Below are 13,669 nucleotides of genomic sequence, written 5' to 3' on the forward strand. Positions count from 1 at the left end.
AAGGTTTTGCAGGGGAGAGGGAAGATGACTCAGCATAGGAGAAAGAGTCTGTTGATGCCTTTGTTTTTCCAGAATGATGGCCCCATTGTGCTCCTCACATCTTTGATGTGTCCTTTTATGCAGGCCAAAGCATGATGTTAGGTTGGGGGTGGAGGACCCGTGATCAGCACTGGCTTTCAAGGCCTACTTTAGCCTCAACTCCCTGAGAACCAGAGTCCATGCTCATCCTTCCCACCTACGAAGCCTTATAACACTTACCTGTAGTTCTTAGACATTCTTACCTGTAGTTCTCATTGGACAGCCTTTATTTTCATCTGAGTCACTTGTCACCTGAGGTAGATTATGAATTCTTTGAGACCAGGATGGACAGATAAGCAGCAGATTGTAAAGACAATGAACACGTGTTAGATGTTTATGATTGATCAAGAGGAGGACCCTCCTATTTGGGATAAGTATTTGATGAAGAGATAACTCCTGCCTAATTTAGAAGGAATTTGGATGCCTTCTTATAAATAAGAGATGTGCTACATGTGAATATCAGATCACCTTTCATCCAGATAGATTTGTCCTTCAACTTCACCAGGAGATAACAAGTTTTCTTTCTCTCACATTTATAATCCCTCATCCAAAGCATCATTAGAATACAACCATCCCATAATACAGGTATAGTCATTTATTTTTACATTTATGCATGTTTTTGTTTTCTTTTGTGGCCATGAAAACAATTACAGAAACTTGTGAAATTTGTAATCTTTATCTATCAAAAATAACACACACAAGTGAATTATAATGATCTAAAACAGAATAGCAGCTAGGGCTTTACTCTGAAAAAATCAGATTTTCTATGTAACTGATGTGTCAGAACCATCCCGAATGAGCATAGGACCAGAATTTCTATCCATCATTCATTATGACCAGGGGTCCTCAAACTACGGCCCGCGGGCCACATGCAAATACAAATATTGTATTTGTTCCCGTTTTGTTTTTTTACTTCAAAATAAGATATGTGCAGTGTGCATAGGAATTTGTTCATAGTTTTTTTTTAAACTATAGTCCGGCCCTCCAACGGTCTGAGGGACAGTGAACTGGTCCCCTGTTTAAAAAGTTTGAGGACCCCTGATTATGACACTGTTGAAAGTCCTGACTGAGACAGCATCCTTGCTAAAGGGATCATTCACAAATGATTGAAAACCTGGGCGTTCTGTTTGTACTTCACACACTTTTGTATTATTTGGATGTCTTTCAACAACAAAAATATGTCAACTTAGCTTGATTGGAGTTCCTTTACCTGTTAATTGTAAGACATTGGTCAAGTGCTTTTTGTGCCTAAGCATTGTTAATTTTTGAAGTTGGATGATGGGTATGTGTGGCTTTGTTATACTAGTCTCTCCAACCTATGGAGTATGGATTGTTTGACACTATCCATAATAAAAAGTTTCTTAAGCAAATTATCATTTTGGTAATTTAAATGATGTGTAGCTAGGAAAATAAGTTTCCTGCAATCTGCATAAGTTTATAATTTTGTAGTATACAAACTGTTCATCACAATTCCTGACTTCTAAAACTTGAAACGTGTATGAAATGCTTCCTTTCAAAAGCTTGTATGGAAGGAATGATCAATAATGCAGTAATGAAAAATAAACCCCAAATTAAGTTGTTTGCAAAAAATAAAATAAAATGAAGAAATGTCACAGAATAATGTCTGGAGGTTTCACCAGATTAGGAAAATAAGTCTAGAAGCATGAGAAAAACAAGCTACCACAAGAAGAGGAAGTGGATTTAGAGGCCAGGGAGAAGGTCACGCAGCAGGCACTGCAGAGACAACCACAGGAGCAAGGAGAAATTCCAGCCAGGAGACGTCCACGTGTCCACTCAGGCCCAGGGCTGAGGCGCGTCTAGTGGACAGATTCACGTTTGAATCATTTTGGCGACCTCTTATGTGGCACTGGGGAATACCCACTGTAGGACTTTGGACCACTCTGACTTGTCTACTGCAAAACATCTGTACACAGTTAGTTTGTTTATCTCTAAATAAAACTTGGTTTCTCTACACTGCAATTATTGAACTTGCAAGTGAAATTCATGCCAGTTTACTGCATTATCAAGTGAACAGTTTCCTTGGGTTTTGGCTCATGCCAAAGTACATGATTTTGGAGTCAAAAGACAGTCACAAACATTCTGAGCCTAGTTTCTGAAATGAGAGTGTTCCTCATCTCAACAAGTCTTTGTGTCTAGCACCTTACCAGGCATATAGTAGACACTTCATAAATATGAGTTTCCTTTTTTTTACGCCAGAAGTATATCTGGCAAGATGATTTTAACTTGAGACATTAGTGCATGTTTAAACTATAATAAATGTTTCCTGTAAGAAAGCAAAAGAAATAGCCTACATTTTCCGAATAACTGAAAAAGACCCAAGAAGGCACTTAGTTGCTTTAGTCTTGCTCTTCTCCTAAGTAGATGACCTATCATAAAAAGCAAACTTTCAATTAAGTTATTTCTGTTTTATAATTTAATCAGTTTTCATGAAATCAACTCTTGAAATTAATTTACTTCCTTCTAAGAAGGATATACTCTTTCAGAAAGCACTTACTTTTTTTTTACTACCTTTCTCATGCATTATTATCCTTTTATATCTATATCATATGTAATTTTAATTTAAATGCTTTTTAAAAGTAATGTTAAGTGGTATTTTCATTGGTTGATATTTATAAACTTGAAAGTTAATAGATTTTGCCTATATTGATACATATTTATAACTACCTATTTAAATTTTTTTCTAAGGACTCTTAGAAGATTATGTAAATAAATAATTTTAAAAACAGACCTAAAAAGAAAAAGCAACCAACAATTTGTATTAGTCCTAAAAAGAGCAAACACAAACTTATTGCTTTCTATGTTTCATATTATAAACACCTTTTGGTGTAACAGACACTAATGAAGTTGAAGGACATTGATTATATATACATCATTATATTAAAGAGGAAGATGTCTGTTAAGGTACAAGTTACTACCTGTGGATCAGTAATAAATGTTAGTGAATAAAAAAATGTACTTCAGTGGAAAAGTATTTATTGAGCACATATCATATGCCCAGCAATATGTTAGGGCCTATAAAACTGCCGGTGAGTGAGACCCTTGTCTCTGACACGTTGCTTTGTATATTTAAGTATACAACAAACAACAGAATAATTTACATGTTTGTTTTTAACTGCATTAGAACACAAAATTAAAGATAATTTTATTCTAAAACATTTAAAAATACTTTATCATAGCCCTGGCTGGTGTGGCTCATTTAGTTGGATCGTCTAGTGTATTGGAGGGTCACAGGTCCGATTTCCGGTCAGCACACACCCAGGCTGTGGGTTTGGTCCCCTGTTGGGGCACTTAGGAAAGGCAAATGATTGATGTTTCTCTCACATCAGTGTTTCTCTCTCTCTCTTTCTCTCTCTTCTCTCCTCTCCCTCTTCCTCCCTCTCTAAAATCAACCAAAAAATAATAAAATATATATAATCATAAAAATAAATCAACAAAGAAGCCAGAAGTTTGAGTAAAAATGGAAACTCAGCTGCAACAGCTATTGAATTTATGGCATTAAACTATCTGGAAACTATTCTCTTTCTTTAAAATTCAAGCTAGCTATATAGAAAGCCCTCTCCCTCCCACAGGGCATATTAGCAATAGAAATTGAGATCCGTAGGTGGGAGGAGCAGAGACAGAGTTCATACAAAGTAAAGCCATATGCACTCGATGGGATTAGTCACAATCTCTCCCTCCCCAGCCATGTAAACCTACAGCATGCTAGTGTGGGTGGCTGTCTTCCAGCTTTGTACGGAGGTTGCACCATGTGACTTATTCTAGTCAATGAAACATCAGTGAACATGACATGCACAAAGGACTTCAATGTCCTTGCATCCTTTGGCCCCGTCTGCAGCACTCTTGTGATTGCCACGAAGAGAGAGTGCACCACCTAGCTCCTCTCCCTTCAGCCTGGGCCCCAGAGTAAGATACACAGGCAGCCCTACACTAGAAAGAAAGCCAAGAGCCAAGCTGCACTCATCTGCAGCCGGAAGCAGAGCTACCCTGCTAACCTGCAGCCCTGTGAGCAAGAAAATAGATGCCTCATGTTATAAGCCACAGTGTTTTTGAGGTCTCTTTGCTAGATTGGAGCAATAGGTGATTAACTAACCATTCCTGGTTAAAACAAGCAGTACATGTACAGATTATCATACTCCAACTAAAAGACAGTATGAACACTTTATATGCAATTATAGACAAAGAGACTAAAAAATTGTACAATTAGTTAAAAAAAATTTTTTTTAATCCTCACCTGAGGATATTTTTCTATTGATTTTTAGAGACAGTGGAGGAGAGAGGGAAAGACAGAGAAATATTGATGTGAAAGAAACACATCAATTGGTTGCCTCCTGCATGCCAGGGCCGGGGTGGAGCCTGCAACTGAGGTATGTGCCCTTGACTGGAATCAAACCCAGGACCCTTCGGTCCGAAGGCCAACACTCTATCCACTGAGCCAAAATGGCTAGAGCTAAAATTTCTAATAGAAGTAACAGGCCACACTAGTGAGCAGAATTATGGGACAGGTGGGAGTCGGTGGAAGGAAGGTGCAGAGGCAGGGCCAAAATGAATGCTACAGCTTTAGACATCCCAGGCTTCCCAATCACAGAGAACTGGCATGTCCCAATGGCAAACTGAAACAGTCACCACAGTTGAATTCATTTCCTGTTAAAAGCACAAAGCTTCTCTCTTCAATTAATAATTGAAACATATTTTCCCAGATCAGAGACTTTAGCTGAAGTAATCTCATAAAATGAGACTTAAATTTGGTATCAATATAATTTGAAAGGCAAGCACAATAATGCTCTTCTTTGTTTTAGTAACTAAGGACAGTACAAAGGCAGACTTATGTAAATTAAATATTTGTACCAAGAGACGGCTGAATGTTGTCACAGCAAGCTCTGTGAATAAAGGTTTTGCAATAGTTCAAACAGAGAAAGGCGATGAAGCATAGCACACACCATATGTGTAGGACACAAAGGTATGCCAGAGCTCAACACAACCCACACGTATTGGCCAATGCCATATTCCCATTGGGAGAAGGAATTCAGTTCCAGTAAAACAAAACAAAACATAAAAACATTATTCGTTTGAACTTGCCTGGATTAGTGATTATATTGGCATCTAATTTTACACTTTTTGTTTTACAGTTATAACAAATGTGAGAGGTAACGAATTTTGCCTCAGTTAGTGTCCTGTTGTGACCAAAAGCCCAAACTCAAACTAACTTAAATAGGAAAGAAAATGTATATATTTATGTAGCAGAAAAGCCTTGGGGGTGTTTAGTATCATGAGTGGCTTGATCCAGGAGCTCCAAAAATGTAATCAAAATTCAGGGTCTTAGTTTCTTAGCTTGGCCTTATGCTGTGTCAGCTTCATTCTTAAGATTCATGTGGTAGCCTCTGGTATCTCCAGGCTCACATATTCCTTGCTGCTAAAAGTTCCTGTGGAAGGAGAGAGAGCAGACCCCAAATTCACTCCAATTGAACCAGTCACTGGAGCCAAGGCTAACGTGTGCTCCTACAGCACAAGCTGAAGCATATGAACTGATGGATAGTCTTCAATGAGAGGTCGAGGGAGAGAAAGCTTCCTCACATGAAATCAGGATCCTATTAGCAAAATAAGGTGTGACTCTGGGTGGACACAGAGCATCCAGCATCTCCTATAGCAGGAACCTGCAAACTACGGCTCATAGGCCAAATATGTTCCACTGCCTGTATCTATACAGCCCACAAGCAAAGAATGGTTTTTACATTTTTAAATAGTTGGGAGGGGAATCAAAGGAAGAATATTTCCTGATGTCAAAATTATATGAAATTCAAATTTCAGGGTCCCCAAATAATATTGAGGCATGGACAGAGCATTTGTTTATATACTGTCCATAGTTGTGCTCATGCTACCATAGTCACAGCAGAGACTCTATGCCCCTCAAACCCTAAACTATCTGCTATCTGACCCTTTAAGAAAACTTTGCCAAAATCACCCCTTATTTTGCTCTTTTATAAAAAATATTTTTTATTTATTTCAGAGAGGAAGGGAGAGGGAGAGATAGAAGCATCAATGATGAGAAAGAATCATTGATTGGCTGCCCCCTGCATGCCCCACACTAGGGATCAAGCCTGCAACTTGGGCATGTGCCCTGATTGGGAATCAAACCCATGGCTCCCTGGTTCATAGGTTGACATGCAACCACTGAGCCAAGACAGCCAAGCCCTTCTTTTGCTCTTTTCCAGATGATGTACAGCACTTTATGAAAGCACATTGAAAACTATAAAATAATACGTACTTTATATTTCATCATGTATATATCTTCTATAGAAACGATAATTATCATCATTATCTAGCATCCATAAAGAACTGTGCTGGGCAATTACATTTATACTAGAGGCCCGGTGCATGAAATTCATGCACAGGGGAGGGGTCTCTCAGTCCGGCCTGCACACTCTCCAATCCAGGACCCCTTGGGGGATGTCTGACTGCCGGTTTAGGCCCGATCCATGGATCGGGCCTAAACCACAGATCGGGCCTAAACCGGCAGTCGGACATCCCTCTTGCAATCTGGGACTGCTGGTTCCTATCTGCTTGCCTGCCTGCCAGCCCAATCACCCCTAACTACCTCTGCCTGCTGGCCTGATGCCTCTAACTGCTCCCCTGCTGGCCTGATCACCCCCTAACTGCTCTCCTCCTGCCGGCCTGATTGCCCTCTAACTGCCCTCCCCTGCCAGCCTGATTGCCCCTAACTTCCCTCCCCAGCCAGCCTGATCACTCCTAACTGCCTCTGCCTCAACCCCCACCACCATGGCTTTGTCCGGAAGGACAACTGGAAGATGTCCAGTCTAATTAGCATATTACCTTTTTATTAGTATAGAAAATTGTTCCTCTAAGAAACTTAAAACCAATAGGAGAACTTGCTTTCATAGCATACATATTATTTTTTAAGTATTAATATATATTTAAAACAGCAATAGATGAACTAACCAATGGAAAATCCCAGAAACAGTATTATATCTACACACACACATGCGCGCATGCACACACACGCAAGAATTTGATATATGAAAAAATTGATATTTTAAATCAGTTCAAAGAGAATGAATTATTAAATAATCGGTGATGAGATAACTGACTAAATATTTTTTAATGTTAGGTCCTTATCTCATAATTTGTAGTTAAATAGATTCCAGGTGAATAAAAAAGAAATAAAAATATTGGAAGAAAATGAAAAATGTGTGTCAATATAATTGTGGGGTTAGAGAAAGATTTTCTCTGCATTACACCAAAGACAGAAATCATAAGGTTTTAATACAGTGATTGATGTAGTGCATACCTCGATATGTGGTCCCCACCGAAAGGGAGCCTACCTAATTCATGAGCCAACAACCCTGCCCCTGCCCCATCCATAAAACTGCATTCTCAGCAGCTGTGTTGGAACCACATGATCTTGCCCCACTGGCTCAAACAGGCCAGATCAGCACGAGACGCCTGGCCCAAGCTTAAGCGATCGCATTTACTTTTCAGGGAAGTTGGACTTGGTTACTTCCCACCCGCCCCATAATTGTAAAATAAAGAAAGCTAGACTGCCAGGAGCTGGGAATGAAGCGAGCATACAGAGAACAGCAGATCAGGAGACAGTACTTACTGGGAGTTTGAGTTCTTGACTCCAGATACTTTTGATACCGGCAGCATTGTTACCCTTGAGTCTCATGAGCTATCCCAATATATGCACTGGAAGCCTTTTGCGTACATCTCCTGTCCTCACCTCTCACTGTGATTCCACATAGGCCCCGACCCTTTTTCTCTCACCAGCATCTCACTCAAGAGTGGGCCGCACACACCTGCTTCCTGCTCAGGGCTTCTCTGGTGCTGTGGTGAAGGGCAACGTAACACCACACTCCTCGTTTCGTCCCTTTGACAGAAGTTTGCAGGTCTCAGAAGTAACAAGCACTAGTCTCCTAATAAGGCAAGAGTTAAATGCTTTTTAATGCGGCATCTCAATAGAACAGCATCAGAAGATCAATAGATGTGCTGTCTGCCTAAATTAAAGTAGGCACCCAAAAATGTCCCCTCAGATCAACAGCAAAAAAAAATGATCAAAATTGAATTTTTCCCCATTTTTAATAGAATCGCCCATGGAAAAGTCAAAACATTTGATGATTAAATGATATCTATTTTATATTTTACTAGAAGCCCGGTGCACAAAAATTTGTGCACTGGTGGGGGGGTGGGGAGGGGGACTCTCACAGTCTGGGACCCCTCAGGAGATAACCACCTGCTGGCTTAGGCCCGCTCCCCGGGTGGCAGATGGCAGGCCTGATCCTGCGGTGCCTGCCCCGGCACCCTGGGCCACACACCGGATGGTGGCGGGGCAGGTGGCGGCTCGCACTGTCCCACCCCGCCGCCATCCGCCCCACCTGCAGCATGCAAATTTAACGGCCATCTTTGTTGGGTTAATTTGCATACTCTTCTGATTGGCTGATGGGCATAGCGAAGGTATGGTCAATGTAGCATCCTTGTCTTTTATGAGTGTAGATTATACAAAATAACATTTAAAATTATATATATTTTTTATTAACCCTCACCCAAGGATATTTTTTTCCATTTATTTTTAGAGAGAGTAGAAGGGAGGGAGGGAGGGAGAGAAAGAGAGAGAGAGAGAGAGAGAGAGAGAGAGAGAGAGAGAGAGAGGGAAATCATTGAGAGAAACACATTGATTGGTTGCCACCTGCACCTGCCCTGACCAGGCCTGGGGATCGAACTTGCAACCCAGGTACATGCCCTTGACCAAAAATTGAACCTGTGATCCTTCAGTGCGAGGGCTGACACTCCACCCACTGAGTCACACTGGCCAGGGCAACACAGAAACGTGTTGAAGTAGAAGGGGCTCCTTTTCCCCCAACAACGTGGCTACTGGATTTAAGTAATAATGCTGCAGGTCAGGCCCTCATAGCTGCATCGCGTGTACTCCTTCATTTCACTCTCACTGCTGTATAATATAAAGGTTACAATGTGCGGCACAGCAAGGGGATTGCTGCTTATTCTGCAATATCCAGGTGCTTTTGAAATACGCTGTTCCAAAAAAATCACTGTAATATTTTCAATACAGTAGTTCACCTCCCGATTATTTTCAGATTTTATTGTTTAAGTATGCATAATATTTATGGTAAAAAAGAGAAAAAAAGAAATTCTAACTGTACCAAAGGCCAAGAGCGAGCAGCCAGTTTCCCTACATCCTACCGTTGAGCCACACCAGCAGAGGTTCACCTCCCAGAGGACCACGGCTCTGTGCCCAGGCCCTTGCAGAGCACCCAGACGGCAGCACTTCATAGACACACTCTGGACGGTGCTTTGTCTCTCTCCTCCCAGCTTTTAGAAATTCCTGGTGCCACTGTTCAGACACACTTTGTTTTGGATTCAGAAAGTGCGAGAAACCTAAGAGAGTTTTGGTTTTTTAACTGGCTTCTTTTAGCTTCAGATTCATGGGGAATGAGTGTGGTTAGAAAAGTTTAATTTAAAAAGAAATGGAATAATATCATATATACATGTGGCAGATGGAAGAGGAAACCAAACCACCACCACCACCAACAACAAAAAATCAGAAGAAAACTAGTGACCCAAGATGTAGCCTATGATGGTGGGAAAGACACCTGGCACTGGAGGGAAAACCCTTGAGAGGAAAAATGCAAGAGGCAGCCGACCTAGTAGTGAAGAAGAGTCTGCTGGTTGGCTTGGGTTTGAATCAGCACACCACAATTTACTGATCCGGAATGAGTTATCTTCTTTGTGACTCACTTTCCTCATCTACGAAATGGGGCTAAATAGCTTAAGAAGATGTAAGATGACTGTTAGGTAACAAAATATATGTGAAGCTTAAGGTGGTACCGGGTGTAATTGCGAGTGCTCAATGTTTGCCCCGGGGACTAGAGCAGTGGTCTTCAAAGTGGGCTCTGGCCTAACGGGCTCTAGGTACCTGCCACCCCTCCCACAGCCCCCCCCCCCCACCCCCACCAATGCTGTTTCTAAACAGTCAGGAGTCCTGCATCAAGGCGTTAGTTCCCCCTTAGGCATCCCCCTGCCCCCCATGCCTCCGATGCTCCGCCCCAAATGTCTGCATGGCTCACTCACTCATGGGCTTGCACAGGGTTCTTCATGACCACCCAAGAGCTCCCCACTTCCCCCACTCGTTCTCTGCTTTTTCTCCATAGCAGATCTCACCTTCTCTTACAGGTCATATTTTCCTGTGTGTGTGTGTGTGTGTGTGTGTGTGTGTGTGTGTGTGTGTGTGTTTCCTTCTCTTCTCCTCACCCCACATTCCCTCTTAGTAAAATGTAAGCTCTGTGAAAGCAGGTATTTTTGTTGTTTACTGTTTTATCTCTGATACCCAGAATAGCACTGCCACTGCAGGTACTCAATAAATTTTTGTTGAATCCATGCGTTAAGCACATCTTTAATTTACTGTATATATTGCCAATCAACTCTCCCAAGTGGTACTTATGCATCTTCCCACCTGCACTGCACACGACTCCTGTTTCACATTCTTGACACTACTCGGTATTGCCAGACTTTTAGTTTTCTGCCAATCTGAATAGAAAATGCTATTTTATTTTAGTTTTAATTTATATCCACATAATTTTAGGGAATTTGAACAACTTTTCATGTGTTTATTGGTCATTTTAATTTTCTCCTCAGTGAATTACATATTCTTTTCTTTGGCCCACGCTTTAAATTATATTCTGAGTACCAGTCTTTTGTCAATTATACGTGTAGCATCTAACTTCTCCAGTCCGTAGTGTCTTTTAATTTTTCCAAAATGATCTTTGATGCACAGAAGTTGGCACTCCATTTCTTAAAAGCAAATGATCCCATATTAATAACTTCTTAAAAGTATTTAGAATTTCCATCTGGCTGACATGGCTCAGTGGTTTGAGTGTCAACCCATGAACCAGCAGGTCACGGTTTGATTGCCTGGGTTTTGGGCTGGATCCTCAGCGGAGGGTGCACACGAGGCAACCAATCAATGACTCTCTCTCATCATTGATGTTTCTATCTCTGTCTCTCTCTTCCTTCCTCTCTCTGAAATAAATAAAAACATCTTAAAATTTTTTTAAGTACTTAGAATTTTTCTTATATATGTAGATTTAAAATTACATTTTTGAAAAAAGTTTTCCACTGCCATCTATTTTTCATAAGATCTATTACTGTCTTATAAATCCCAAGTGTTTCATGGTACAGTTTTGGGGAGATGCTCCTCTAAGTAGAGAGGGACAGGAAGCTCTTGAGCAAGATGGAAGCATGATGGGAACAGAGCACAGGAGCAGAGAACAAGACCAATTGTCCCCTTATTGTTGGGTGGGAAGGCCTGCCTCTGCCCTCTTAAGCTCACAGAGTTATTCAAAAAGCCTCGAGTGGCTTATACAATGGCTAAATTTATCATTCCATCAAAAGGCCTTGTCTCATCCAGACCTTTAACCAAGCTAACATCATCCTGCAAGCTTCTCTGCCCAGGAGCTAGCAGAGGCCTGGGAACCTTCTTTCCTGCATACAGCACTGGGAATTCTGTATGCCTACCTTCATAGGTGCACTATTCTGGCTGTTCTAAAGGTTTGAACATTCCAGAATGGAAGCGAGGGGATTCAGTCCGGTGTGTTCATTGTAGTGTACCTAAATGACTAAGGATTATCAATTGATCACTAAATGCCTAAACTCTAGCATGGCAGAGGAGGCTTTGAGCCCAAACTTCCTTTCCTTAGATTGTCAAGGAAACATTTCAGAGTCCTTGTCAAGTTTCATCCTTTACAGACAGAAACAGGAAGAGGCTCCTTCGTGTAACTCAATTCTGACCCTCTTCCTTCTGTCAATTACAGTCTCAGGTGGCCGACGTTGATCATTTAAGTGATTTTTACTTGTCTCATTGTTTTCCACCTACTGTTCTTTTGACTTCTATTCATCTTAACACAATTCTAAATTCTAGATTAATGGAGTTAACAGTAAGGTTTTCTAGGCATTGTCAGCTCAATGATAAATATAACATTCATAGCAATAAAAAAGTTACTAAAGCATAAACTAATTTAATTTAGAGATTATATTTTCAAATATCATAATTATTAAAAATGTTTTAATGAAAGGAATTATTGAATAATTAAACCAAATATTAAACAATTAAGAGAAAAATACTAAGTAATCAGACCAACACAATTAATAAGACAAATTACTAAGGACATGAGATAAAACCAAGGCATAATTTTAAAGCTTCAAAGTAAATGCCTATAGCTTCACATGTACATAAAGAAAAAAATAATTTAATAATAAATTAACTAATAAATAAGAGCAGTGGATTTGGCTTGTTTCACTATAACATACTTATTTTAATATTTTATCACCACCTTGTAAGCCCCTTTTTCTTTTCTTTTCTTTTATTATTATTACTAGAGGCCCGGTGCATGAAATTTGTACACTCAATGGGGGTGGGGTCTCTCAGCCCGGCCTGCACCCTCTTACAGTCTGGGGGCTCAGGGGATGTCCGACTGATGGCTTAGGCCCGCTCCCTGGGGCTGGCAGTCAGACATCCCTCTTGCAGTCTGGGCCTAAGCTGGCAGTTGGACATCCTTAGTGCTGCCGTGGAGGCAGCTCACCAGCTGTGAGCCTGGCTCAGGTTTTCTGGCTGAGTGGCGCTCCCCTTATGCTCCCCTTGTGGGAGCACACTGACCACCAGGGGGCATCTGCTGCCCCCTGGTGGTCAGTGTGCGTCATAGCGACCAGTCATTCCGCCATTCGGACGATCTACATATTAGCCTTTTATTATATAGGATTATTATTAGTAATCCTCAGCCGAGGATATTTTTCCATTGACTTTTAGAGACAGTGGAAGAGAGTGAAAGAGAAATACCGATGTGAGAGAAACACATCACTTGGTTGTCTCCTACACCAACCCTGACCAGGACTTGGGCCAGGGAGAAGCCTGCAACCGAGGTACATGCCCTTGACTGAAATCGAACCTGGGACCCTTTGGTCCACAGGTTGACACTCTGTCCACTGAGCCAAACTGACTAGGGCTTTCTTTTATTTTCTAAAACATATGTTTCATTTATTTTAGAGAGAAAGGAATAGAGATGGATAGAGAAACAGAAACATCGATGAGAGAAAAACATCGTTTGCCTCCTGCACACCCACCACCAGGGACCTATCCACAACCCCAGTATGTACCCTGACTAGAATCAAACTCAACCACTGAGACATGCCAGCCAGGTTCTTTTATTCTTCATTTTTGCACAATCCCTCTTCTTCTCCCAACACCCTCCCCACCAAAAAACACACACAACAACACTGTCTACCTGATCTCTGAAAGGTTCGGAATGGGCCAGGGTCGCACACCTATGACTTGAGGCCACAATGTATCAAAAGACTTTTATTCTAGGCACCTGGGTGCAGGTGGGTTGAGTGAGAAAAAGGATATTTTTCCATTGATTTTTTTTTTTTGAAAGTAAGCGGAGGGAGGAGGGAAGGGAGAGAGAGAAACATCAATGTGAGAGATACGTCAATTGGTTGCCTCCTGTTCGCACCCTGACCGGGGCCCAGGGTCCAGCTTGCAACCCAGGTA

At 41.2% G+C, this 13,669-nt stretch overlaps 1 long non-coding RNA gene across 1 annotated transcript in view; it reads right to left on the minus strand.

Moving 5' to 3' along the window:
- Window positions 1–7,720: 7,720 nt before the first annotated feature.
- Window positions 7,721–13,669, minus strand: part of LOC118660234 — an 86,176-nt gene continuing 80,227 nt past the window's right edge. The window contains exon 6 of the long non-coding RNA XR_004968844.1: window positions 7,721–8,027. This is a non-coding gene — a long non-coding RNA (uncharacterized LOC118660234). The remainder of the gene's footprint in view (window positions 8,028–13,669) is intronic.

This window comes from Myotis myotis, unplaced genomic scaffold, assembly GCF_014108235.1.
Source record: "Myotis myotis isolate mMyoMyo1 unplaced genomic scaffold, mMyoMyo1.p scaffold_m19_p_7, whole genome shotgun sequence".
In the NCBI taxonomy this organism is placed as follows: domain Eukaryota; kingdom Metazoa; phylum Chordata; class Mammalia; order Chiroptera; family Vespertilionidae; genus Myotis; species Myotis myotis.